General features: G+C 51.2%; 1 long non-coding RNA gene across 1 annotated transcript in view; it reads right to left on the bottom strand.

Annotated features, from left to right (window-relative positions):
• Positions 1–536: 536 nt before the first annotated feature.
• Positions 537–10,968, bottom strand: part of LOC142498779 (uncharacterized) — an 80,513-nt gene continuing 70,081 nt past the window's right edge. Inside the window, exon 3 of the long non-coding RNA XR_012802550.1 lies at positions 537–623. This is a non-coding gene — a long non-coding RNA (uncharacterized LOC142498779). The remainder of the gene's footprint in view (positions 624–10,968) is intronic.

Genomic DNA, 10,968 nt, shown 5'->3' with positions numbered 1-10,968 from the left:
TGTAGGGGCCTGCACTTATCGCACCTTTAAGCTTACAATATGCTGGCAGTATTTGTCCCTTGTCCATTGCAATAGGGCAGAGTACTCCACATGATAACCACGTGTTATAGGATGATCTAATGTTTTCATCACAGCAGGTAAAGCGGTAGAGAGATGCACTGTATTCCACGTTTTGATGTATCTAAACTCCAGGATAAAGGCTGCAGGATCATAACTACACACTATCTAGCTGCACTCCACCCTTTGACTTATGATCCTGGAGGACAATTTAAACTCGCTGGACAGAAGGACATCATAACCACAAGGACCCCACAATTCTTTTCAATAATAAATGCACGGGTACAGTACATGAGTTACAATACTGTTCCCTTTTAATGTGAATAATTGGCGTGGGGGATAGTGGTATGGAGCTATTGAAGGTGCTATGGAGGTGTTTTTACATGATGCACATTTTATAATGGAATGCGTTGCACCAAAATAACTGTCTGAGTTCTTGTTGACCTATCTGTGGGAAATACAGGAAAACCTACCAGATTTCCAACATTTGATGTAGCTTTAAGCAGAAAAAGATTTCAATGTATATTTCAGTGCACCTTTTTCGAGCTTGCTAGATCCCATAAGGTCTAAGAAATGAGAAAAAAAATGGTCCACCGTTTAATTATTTATCTTAAACTGATTACAGAATTGGACTACAGATTTAAGGAGATACTGTACATAACTAATCTGCTGTAGCAAAAGCCTGTTAATATTTAAGCACTGGATGAGCCTGCTATGCAATGCCACGCAATGTTTCAAGCGCCTCAAATTACAAAACCACAAAGCCATTTTCAGGGATTTTTAAATGACCATATAATGGAAGAGTTACACAAGTTCACAGGTATCCAACACCCATTGGATTCCCCAAATGTCATTACGTGAGAGTTATACAAGTTCACAGCTATCCAACACCCATTGGATTCCCCAAATGTCATTACGTGAGAGTTATATAAGTTCACATACATCCAATGTTCATTGGATCCCCCCAAATGTCATTATGTGATTGTGACTCGGAGTAGTTAGGGTTGTCAAGCTTGCAGGTGAATAACATACTGTAGTGTTTGCCTAACTCATACATGGAGCGGATTTTCGTCTGTAGACACCCCCTGCTGTAGATACTTTGTTACTGAAAACTTGTAAAGACAAGACACAAGACATAGTAGGCGCTGCTCCGGGGCTCACCCTCAGATCCGCTAAACCCGTTAAAGGTTGTGTGAGCTGGTACCTAAATCATTAACTATCTCAGTGCTTCAAATTAGATTGTGAACTTTTTGAAATATTGAAGCCTATGTACAGGTTATATTTTTGTGTGCCAAAATGTCAGTGCTACAGAGTAATACAAACCTTCATAGAATGTGCATTGTATGTATAACTTCTTACATGTGACACATAATGTGTTGTTTTCAATTAGATTTGATGTCGAGTACCTGACTGATACAATTTACATTAAAACAGAATGAAGTTCTTTTTATTTATTTAACTTATATTTTTATTATTTTTTTTTTCACACATAAATGGGAAGGATACAAAAAATAAAAAAGGGGGGGAGGGAACAACTATTTTGTATCAAATTTTTTACACACAACAACAGTCACATTACATTTCATACAACATTTGGTAAACACCATATTTTACGTTCAGCACTCCCATATCCTCTCTCCCTCCGGGAGCGCGCCTCTATACAGCATCCCATGGCTCCCAGACCCCATCATAGTTCCTAGTGGTGTGAAATGAGGTAAGTTTCTCCGTCAATTGAATATCATTAATCGTTCTAATGACCTCCTTGCTGGAGGGCGGAAGTATCTTTTTCCACACCGCTGCTACAGCGCATCTAGCCACCGTTAGAATATGTAGAATCAATTTTTGTGTATAATGATTCACGTCTTCCATAGGTTTAGCTAGGATAATCAGAGTTGTGTCTAGTGGAATTTTGATGTCAGTCACATGTTTTATTAGTTTCAAAACTGTACTCCAGTACATCTGCATTAAGTGTAATTTTTTTTTGTAAAGCTGCAGTTCAAGCTGCAATCCCATTCAATATGCGCATCAATACAATCTGCACACTGACCAGTGATTAGCTAAGCTGCAGATCGATCCGTTCTCCTTTAATCAATCGCTTGCTCAGGGGTTATTTAATTCAGTTCTTGCACAGCATTGTGGGCAATGTAGTTCCTGGAATATGATTGACTGGGCAGTTACTAGATACAAATGGTTGACTGCTAGAGAGAGAGCGGGGCTCAAGAGCCAGAGCCTATCAGAAGGGGACGGGGGCTGTCACTTCCTACATTAGAAACATTCAAAATGTCTTTCAGACATTTTTTATTTAATTTCTTAAATGCTACAAGTATTTTCTCATAGTACAGAACTGATTTATTAAAAAAAAAAAAAAACACATGTAGGATATTGCTTGAACTGCAGCTTTAATGTACTGTAACTAGTGTTAGTAAACAGCAATTATTAGTGTGATATTATTTACAAGAGCCATACTGTGAATATAATAAATTTTAGTAACCTATATAATGAAACATCACTGCTGCATCAAATACATTTTTGGTTGATACTTAGAAAATTAATTCTGCGCTAACACTACTAAATCTTTTTAGGGTTTACAGCGAGTCGAATTGGGAGGACGATTGTGACACATTTTCTCCTTTGTTTTGTGCTGCCCAGAAACATTTGTTTTTAGTTCATAACATTCACATCTGTACAACTAGCCCTGTCTATTTCTGTTCACAATAGTAAAAATAATAATACTAATAATAATAATAATAATAATGCGTTTTGACACTGCTATTGCAGATGGAGACATTTCAGGTTAGTGCTACTGTAGCGCCGACGATTATTCTAAAACAAATCTGGGGCAATAACCAACAAGACCCAGGTACATGCTGGGTACATGCCAGGTACATGCTGGGTACATGCTGCAACATTTCAGTGACATTTCTGCAGACCGACTAATGGCCCATCGGATTAACAGCGGGGGTTCCTGGCAGTCCCATTCAAATTGAATGGGACTGCAAGGGACCCCTGCTGTGTTAATCCGATGGGCCATTAGTCTCTGCAGAAATGTCACTGAAATGTTGCAGCATGTACCCAGCATGTACCCAGCATGTACCCAGCATGTACCTGGGTCTTGTTGGTGATAGCCCCAGATTTTCCAAGGCAAGTTTAAGGCAAGTTTTAGAATACTCGTCGGCGCACCTGTATGTACACAAACGCAATATGAAATGACATTTGTGATGTCATAAAAGAAAAACCTAACTAAAACATACAAGCGCTAAGACCTAAATAATCTATACCAATGAAGTAAAAAGTGCCTAATGCACAATATGTGTGTACCAAGTGAATAAATCAAATGTGAATTAAAAGTGAAATATAAGTGAAATCCCTTTTTAAAGAGATATCCAAATAGAAATGGCTGCCCAGGGGATCCGGCACACAAGAGCTCTCAGGGGAACTTGTTACAATGAACAGAAAGGGGAGAAGTGCAGTCGTGCAGTCCCCGGCACACTATTATAGTAAAGACTAGCTGAGAGATCCGGCGTTGCCTGGGATGAGAATTTTGCGTTCCCTCCTCTCTCCAATCCCGTCTCTTTCTCCGCTCCCCCTCTCTCTCCACTCCCCCCCCCCCCCCTGCGCAACTCCTGTCTCCCGCCCCCCCCTAATAATTGTTTGTTGGGGTGGTGAATGTTGAGTGGGGGGGGGGGGTGAATCTTGGAATGGGGGGTGTGAATCTTGGGAGGGTGGGTGTGAATCTTGGGTGGGTGTTTGAGGGGGGGTGAATCTTGGGTGGGTGTGTGAGGGGGGGTGAATCTTGGGTGGGTGGGACTTAGTGTGAGGGGGGGTGAATCTTGGGTGGGTGTGTGTGGGGGTGAATCTTGGGTGGGTGTGTGAGGGGGGGTGAATCTTGGGTGGGTGGGTGGGTGTGTGAGGGGTGGTGAATCTTGGGTGGGTGTGTGTGGGGGTGAATCTTGGGTGGGTGTGTGAGGGGGGGTGAATCTTGGGTGGGTGGGTGTGTGAGGGGGGTGAATCTTGGGTGGGTGTGTGAGGGGGGTGAATCTTGGGTGGGTGTGTGTGGGGGTGAATCTTGGGTGGGTGTGTGAGGGGGGGTGAATCTTGGGTGGGTGGGTGTGTGAGGGGGGGGTGAATCTTGGGTGGGTGTGTGAGGGGGGTGAATCTTGGGTGGGTGTGTGAGGGGGGTGAATCTTGGGTGGGTGTCTTTCTCCGCTTCCCCTCTCTCCGCTCCCCCCCCCCCGCGCAGCTCCGATCTCCCGCCCCCCCCCCCCCTCTGCGCAGCTCTGCCCCCCCCCCCCTGCTCAGCTCTGGCCATCCCCCCCTGCGCAGCTTTGCCCCCCCCTGCGCAGCTCTGGCCCCCCCCCCCCTGCTCAGCTCTGGTCCCCCCCCCCTGTGCAGCTCTGGTCCGCACACACACACAGTGTCACACACACACACACAGTGTCACACACACACACAGTGTCACACACACAGTGTCACACACACAAAGTGTCACACACACACACACACACACACAGTGTCACACACAACCAGTGTCACACACACACACACACCCGCGCCCATCTCCCTCCCCACGCGGGCAAGCAAGGGAGCGCCGTGGGGAAGGGGACCAGAGGGAAGGGGGAGGAGCAGCCAGGCGGGACGGGTCACTGGACCGGCACGTCACCCGTCGCTGGGGGATGTAGTCCGGCAGCGGCTGTCAGTGTGTGCGGTTCCAGGGGGGAGGCAGCCAATCAGAGACACGCAATCAGCCAGCCAGAGACACACAATCAGGGGAGGTGAGCTGGGGGGGGTGATGGGTGGGGGGAGTCGGCGGTCCATGCCGCTGGGTGAAGAGGACAGTGGCCGGTGTGCTTGTGTGTGTGGCAGTTGTGTGAGGGCCAAGGGGGAAGGTGAGCTGCGAGTGAGGAGAAGAGAGTGGCAGTTGGGTGACATCATAGAGCCACGCAGGCCAATGAGAGGCGTGCGGGGGCGGGGCAGGGATACAGACCAATCTGATTGGCCAGAGGCTGAGGGACAGACCCACAGACCAATCAGATTCACCACATCTACTATCAACCCCACAAATTTCAATTTTATATATTAAGATATTTAAGGGTACCAATTCTGTGACGTAATGTTGGAATGAAAAAGTTGTTTGTGACGCTTAGTATATAGACCACAGAACTTCTATATAAACTGGCAATAGAGACTGATACAGACGGGCCCCGCTATTAACGGCGGGTTCCGTCCTATGGCCCTGCCACAAAGTGAAAATCGCCGGAAAGCAGAACCAGCGATTTTCGGCATCCCCTGCAGGTCTGTGCATGCGTAGACCTGCAATCCCCCCTTCTGCGCATGGCGCGACCTCAGTTCCCGCGCATGCGCGACCTACGTTCTGCGCATGCGCAACCTCCGTTCTGCGCATGCGCACACCCTCCGTTCTGCGCATGCGCAACCTCGGCACACCCCCCCATTCTGTGCATGCGCGACCTCGGCAGCCCCCGTTCTGGTGCATGGCAGACATGGCGGCCCCCTTCTCGGTACCACCGTATGAGCGGAACGCCGAAAAGCGGGGGCCCTAATGCAGTAAAATAAACACACACAGAAACGGTTGAGCAGGAATAAGCAGAGAAAAAGTTTGACCCTGGGAGAAAATTAATTTCACTAAAGATCAGCAAATATTTCCTCACTATCTGGCCGTTAGTGAGGCTGGCGCTGCCTGCAAAACTGTTATCATCCCTAAAAAAAACAATCACACATATTAAAATTATTTTATTAAACTTTAAAGGTGCTATATACTTCTTTACCCTTTATGTAGGGGGGGTGGGGGGAGTAGTTTTTAGATTAAGAAGCTAATTTGCATGTCATTTCCCAGAATCCTTGGCTGTAGTGGAAGCACTAAGAGATAATAGGGGGAAAAGCAGTGTTGCAGACCAGGCTGAGTGGTGTGACTGTGCTCACAAGTGATACATTTTAGATTTTGAAACAAAGCATATTGGCTGAAGGGAAAATTCATTGAGAAGCTTCAAGTTTTCCCTTACTATGTTTTACCTAATTAGCTAAAACACTATACGTTGCATGCCCGAAGCGGGACAGCCAATAGAAATCCTGGGGCCCAGGACAAATTAAAGGAGCAGCCCCTCTCCCTCCCTCCCCCCCCCCTTTAATAATCCCCCATCTCCCTCTGGTAATCCCCACCTCTCAAGGGGAGAGAGGGAGAAGGGGAGACAAGGAGAGAGGAGTGGGGCAGGAGAAAGAGAGGGGGGACGGGGGGAGAGGGGGGAAGGAGAGAGAGGGAGGAGAGAGAGAGGGGGGAAAGGGAGAGAGAGGTGGAAGGGGGAAAGGGGAGAGAGAGGGGGAAGAGGGAGGGAAAAGGGGAGAGTGAAAAGGGGAGAGAGGGAAAGGGGAGGGAGGGAAAAGGGTGGAGAGGGAAAGGGGGAGGCAGAAGAAGAGAGATGGGGAGATGGCTAAGGGGGGAGAGAGAGAGAGAGAGAGAGAGAGAGAGAGAGAGAGAGAGAGAGAGAGAGAGAGAGAGAGAGAGAGAGAGAGAGAGAGAGAGGGAGGAGTGGGGCAGGAGAAAGAGAGGGGGACGGGGAGAGAGGGGGGAAGGAGAGAGGGAGAAGGAGAGAGAGGGGGAAAGAGAGAGAGGTGGAAGGGGGGAAGGAGAGAAGGAAAAGGGGAGAGAGAGGGGGGAAGGGGAGAGGGGGAAAAGGAGAGAGAGAGAGAAGGGAGAGAGGGATAGGGGGAGAGAGGGAGAAGGGGAGTGGGGCAGGAGAAAGAGGGGGAAGGGAAGGTAGGGGGAAGGGGAGAGAAGGGGGAAGGAGAGAAAGGGAGAAGGAGAGAAAGGGAGAAGGAGAGAGGGGGAAAGGGAGAGAGAGGTGGAAAGGGGGAAGGAGAGAGGGAAAGGGGGAGAGAGGGAAAAGGGGAGAGGGAGAAGGGGAGAGGGAGAAGGGGAGAGAGGGAGAAGGGGAGAGAGGGAGAAGGGGAGAGAGGGAGAAGAGGAAGGGGAGAGAGGGAAAAGGGGAGAGAGGGAAAAGGGGAGAGAGGGAGAAGGAGCGATAGGGGAAAGGAGGAGGGAAAAGGAGAGAGACGGGGAAAGGAGAGAGAGGTGGAAAGTGAGAGAGAGCTGGAAGGGGAAGGAGAGAGGGTGAATGGGAGACAGGGAGAACCGGAGAAGGGGAGACAGGGAGAGAGGAGTGGGGCAGGAGAAAGAAAGGGGGAAGGGGAGAGAGGGAAAAGGGGAGAGGAGGAAGGGGAGAGAGGGAAAAGGGGAGAGAGGGAAAAGGAGAGAGAGGGATAAGGGGAGAGAGGGAGAAGGGGAGAGAGGGAGAAGGGGAGTGGGGCAGGAGAAAGAGGGGGAAGGGAAGGGAAGGTAGGGGGAAGGGGAGAGAAGGGGGAAGGAGAGAAAGAGAGAAGGAGAGAAAGGGAGAAGGAGAGAGGGGAAAGGGAGAGAGAGGTGGAAAGGGGGAAGGAGAGAGGGAAAGGGGGAGAGAGGGAGAAGGGGAGAGAGGGAGAAGGGGAGAGAGGGAGAAGGGAGAGAGGGAGAAGGGGAGAGAGGAGAAGAGGAAGGGGAGAGAGGGAAAAAGGGGAGAGAGGAAAAGGGGAGAGATGGAAAAGGGGAGAGAGGGAGAAGGGGCGATAAGGGAAAGGAGAGAGAGGGAAAAGGAGAGAGACGGGGAAAGGAGAGAGAGGTGGAAAGTGAGAGAGAGCTGGAAGGGGGAAGGAGAGAGGGTGAATGGGAGACAGGGAGAACGGAGAAGGGGAGACAGGGAGAGAGGAGTGGGGCAGGAGAAAGAAAGGGGGAAGGGAGAGAGGGGGGAAGGAGAGAGAGGGAGAAGGAGAGAGAGGGGGAAAAGGGGAGAGGAGGAAGGGGAGAGAGGGAAAAGGGGAGAGAGGAGTGGGCAGGAGAAAGAGATGGGGACGGGAGAGAGAGGGGAAGGAGAGAGAGGGGAAGGAGAGAGAGGGAAAAGGGGAGAGAGGGAAAAGGGAGAGATGGGAGGGAAAAGGGGAGAGATGGGAGGGAAATGGGGAGAGAGGAAAAGGGTAGAGGAGGAGAGGAGGAAGGGAGGAGAGGGAAAGGGAGAGAGGGAGAAGGGTAGAGGAGACGAGGAGAGGGACAAGGGGAGAGAGGGACAAGGGAGAGAGGGACAAGGGGAGAGAGGGACAAGGGGAGAGAGGGACAAGGGAGAGGAGGAAAAGAGGAGAGGAGGAAGGGGAGAGAGGGACAAGGGGAGACAGGGAGAAGGGTAGAGGAGGAGAAGAGGAGAGGAGGAAGGGGAGAGAGGGAAAAGGGAAGAGAGGGAGGGAGGAAGGAGAAAGAGGGGGAAAGGAGAGAGAGGTGAAAGGAGGGAATTTGAGAGAGGGAAAATGGGAGAGAGGGAAAAGGGGAGAGAGGGAAAAGGGGAGAGAGAGGAGGAAGGGGAGAGGGGGAAGTGGAGAGAGGGGGAAGTAAAGGAATTAAAGACTTTTGAGAGTAACTACATTTGGATACTTTGCAATCTATATCTATAAGTCTCAAATAATGTTTGTGTGTGTATGTCAGCTGGACAGCTCATTGGCCTGCGGGCCAGGCAGGTAGGAGAGACACACACGCACACTCTCCTCACACCGTGACCACGTGCGCCTCTGACACCCCCCCCCCCCCACACACACACACCCCCCCCACCCCCCCCCCGTCTCTCTCCCGGTGCCCGTCACTCGCCCCCGTGGATTATCTGGCCCCGCCGGACCGCAGCTCACCCTCCCCCTTCCTGGTGCCCGTCACTCTCCCCCCTCAGGCACAAATACCACTCCCCCCCCCCCTCACCCAAACCCGGACGCTCCGCAACATCCCCACCACGTGCGCCGCCCTGCACCTGCTCCCGGGCGGAGGGGGAGCGCGGCGCGGCCCTCCTGCTCAGCAGCAAACTCCAGGCTCCTCCCCCCTGGAATGGAGGGGAAGCGCTGCGCGGGCCTCCTGCCCCAGCCTGCCACTCTTGCCCCCCGCCCCCTCCGCCAACTTCCCGAACCCACCTGCCCCAGTCAGATGCCTCGGGGATATCAGTGCCAGGAGGGGAACCGTCTGCCGCCAGGAACCACCACCCGGTCAAGGTAAGTCTCCCACCCACCGTCACCCAGTCAAAGTCACCCATTTACCCACACACCCACACACCCACCCAGTCACTCAACCACACACCCACCCAGTCACACACACACACACCCAGTCACTCAACCACACACCCACCCAGTCACTCACCCACACACCCACCCATTCACCCACACACCCACCCAGTCACCCACCCAGTCACCCACCCAGTCACTCAGTCAGTCACCCACCCAGTCAGTCACCCACCCAGTCAGTCACCCACCCAGTCACCCACCCAGGCAGTCACCCACCCAGTCAGTCACCCACCCAGTCAGTCACCCACCCAGTCACTCAGTCACCCACCCAGTCACTCAGTCACCCACCCAGTCACTCAGTCACCCACCCAGTCACTCAGTCACCCACTCAGTCACCCACTCAATCACCCACTCACTCAGTCACCCACTCACTCAGTCACCCACTCACTCAATCACCCACTCACTCAGTCACCCACTCACTCAGTCACCCACTCACCCAGTCACCCACTCACCCAGTCACCCACTCACTCAGTCACCCACTCACTCAGTCACCCACTCACTCACTCAGTCACCCACTCACTCACTCAGTCACCCACTCACAGTCAGCCAGTCACCCATCCAGTCAACCCACCCATTCAACCCACCCATTCAACCCACCCACCCAGTCAACCCACCCAGTCAACCCATTCACCCACCCAGTCAACCCACCCACCCACACATTCACCCCACCCACCCATTCACCCACCCAGTCAGTCAGTCACCCACCCAGTCAGTCACCCACCCAGTCACTCACCCAGTCAGTCACCCACCCACCCAGTCACCCACCCAGTCAGTCAGTCACCCACCCAGTCAGTCAGTCAGTCAATCACCCAGTCAGTCAGTCACCCAGTCAGTCAGTCACCCACCCAGTCAGTCAGTCACCCACCCAGTCAGTCAGTCAGTCAACCACCCATCCAGTCAGTCAACCACCCACCCAGTCAGTCAACTAACCACCCACCCAGTCAGTCAACCACCCACCCAGTCAGTCACCCACCCACCCATTCCGTCACCCACCCAGTCAGTCACCCAAAACCACCCACCCAGTCAGTCACTGACCCCACCCACTCACCGACCCACTCACCGACCAACCAAAACCCACTCAGTCACCCACCGACCCACCCACTCGCCGACCCACCCACCGACCCAAAAAAAGGCACCCAGTCACCGACCCACCCACTGACCCAAAAAAAGTCACCCAGTCACTGGCCCACCCACCAACCCAAAAAAAATCACCCAGTCACCGACCCACCCACCGACCTAAAGTCACCCAGTCACCGACCCACCCACTCAGTCAAGTGTCACCCACCCACTCAGTCACCCACACACTCAGTCAACTCAGTCACCCACCTAGCTGTCGTCAAGGGGGGGGGAAGCCCAACCCTGTCGCTCGCCCCCCCAAAATTACATCCCGGGCAACGCCGGGTATATCAGCTAGTCCTAAATATATGTATCTTACTTTGGTTATTATAAGTCAATTAGATCATATATTCCAAGTGATAGTATGGAAATTTCAACACAAAAAAAATGATACTCTCAAATCTCTTTCATTTAATTAAAAACTTCGCCATTAGAAATACAATTTCTGTGAAGAAACAGTGACAAAAAACAAAGAAGTTTCACTTAAAAAGCGCGTGCTCGGCACACACACCCTTTTTAGCACTGAAATTTTGATGCATACAATTTTTTCTTAAATATGATTTTGGTACATAGGACCTGATGTTTTTATATTGAGAAATACTGTAAATATAGATTTATTGCATTTAACCTCTTCACTGTCTGTGCTGTAGACCCATCTGT

The sequence above is a fragment of the Ascaphus truei genome, chromosome 7 (assembly GCF_040206685.1).
Source record: "Ascaphus truei isolate aAscTru1 chromosome 7, aAscTru1.hap1, whole genome shotgun sequence".
Classification (NCBI taxonomy): Eukaryota; Metazoa; Chordata; class Amphibia; order Anura; family Ascaphidae; genus Ascaphus; species Ascaphus truei.
This window is presented reverse-complemented; position numbering and strand designations above follow the sequence as displayed.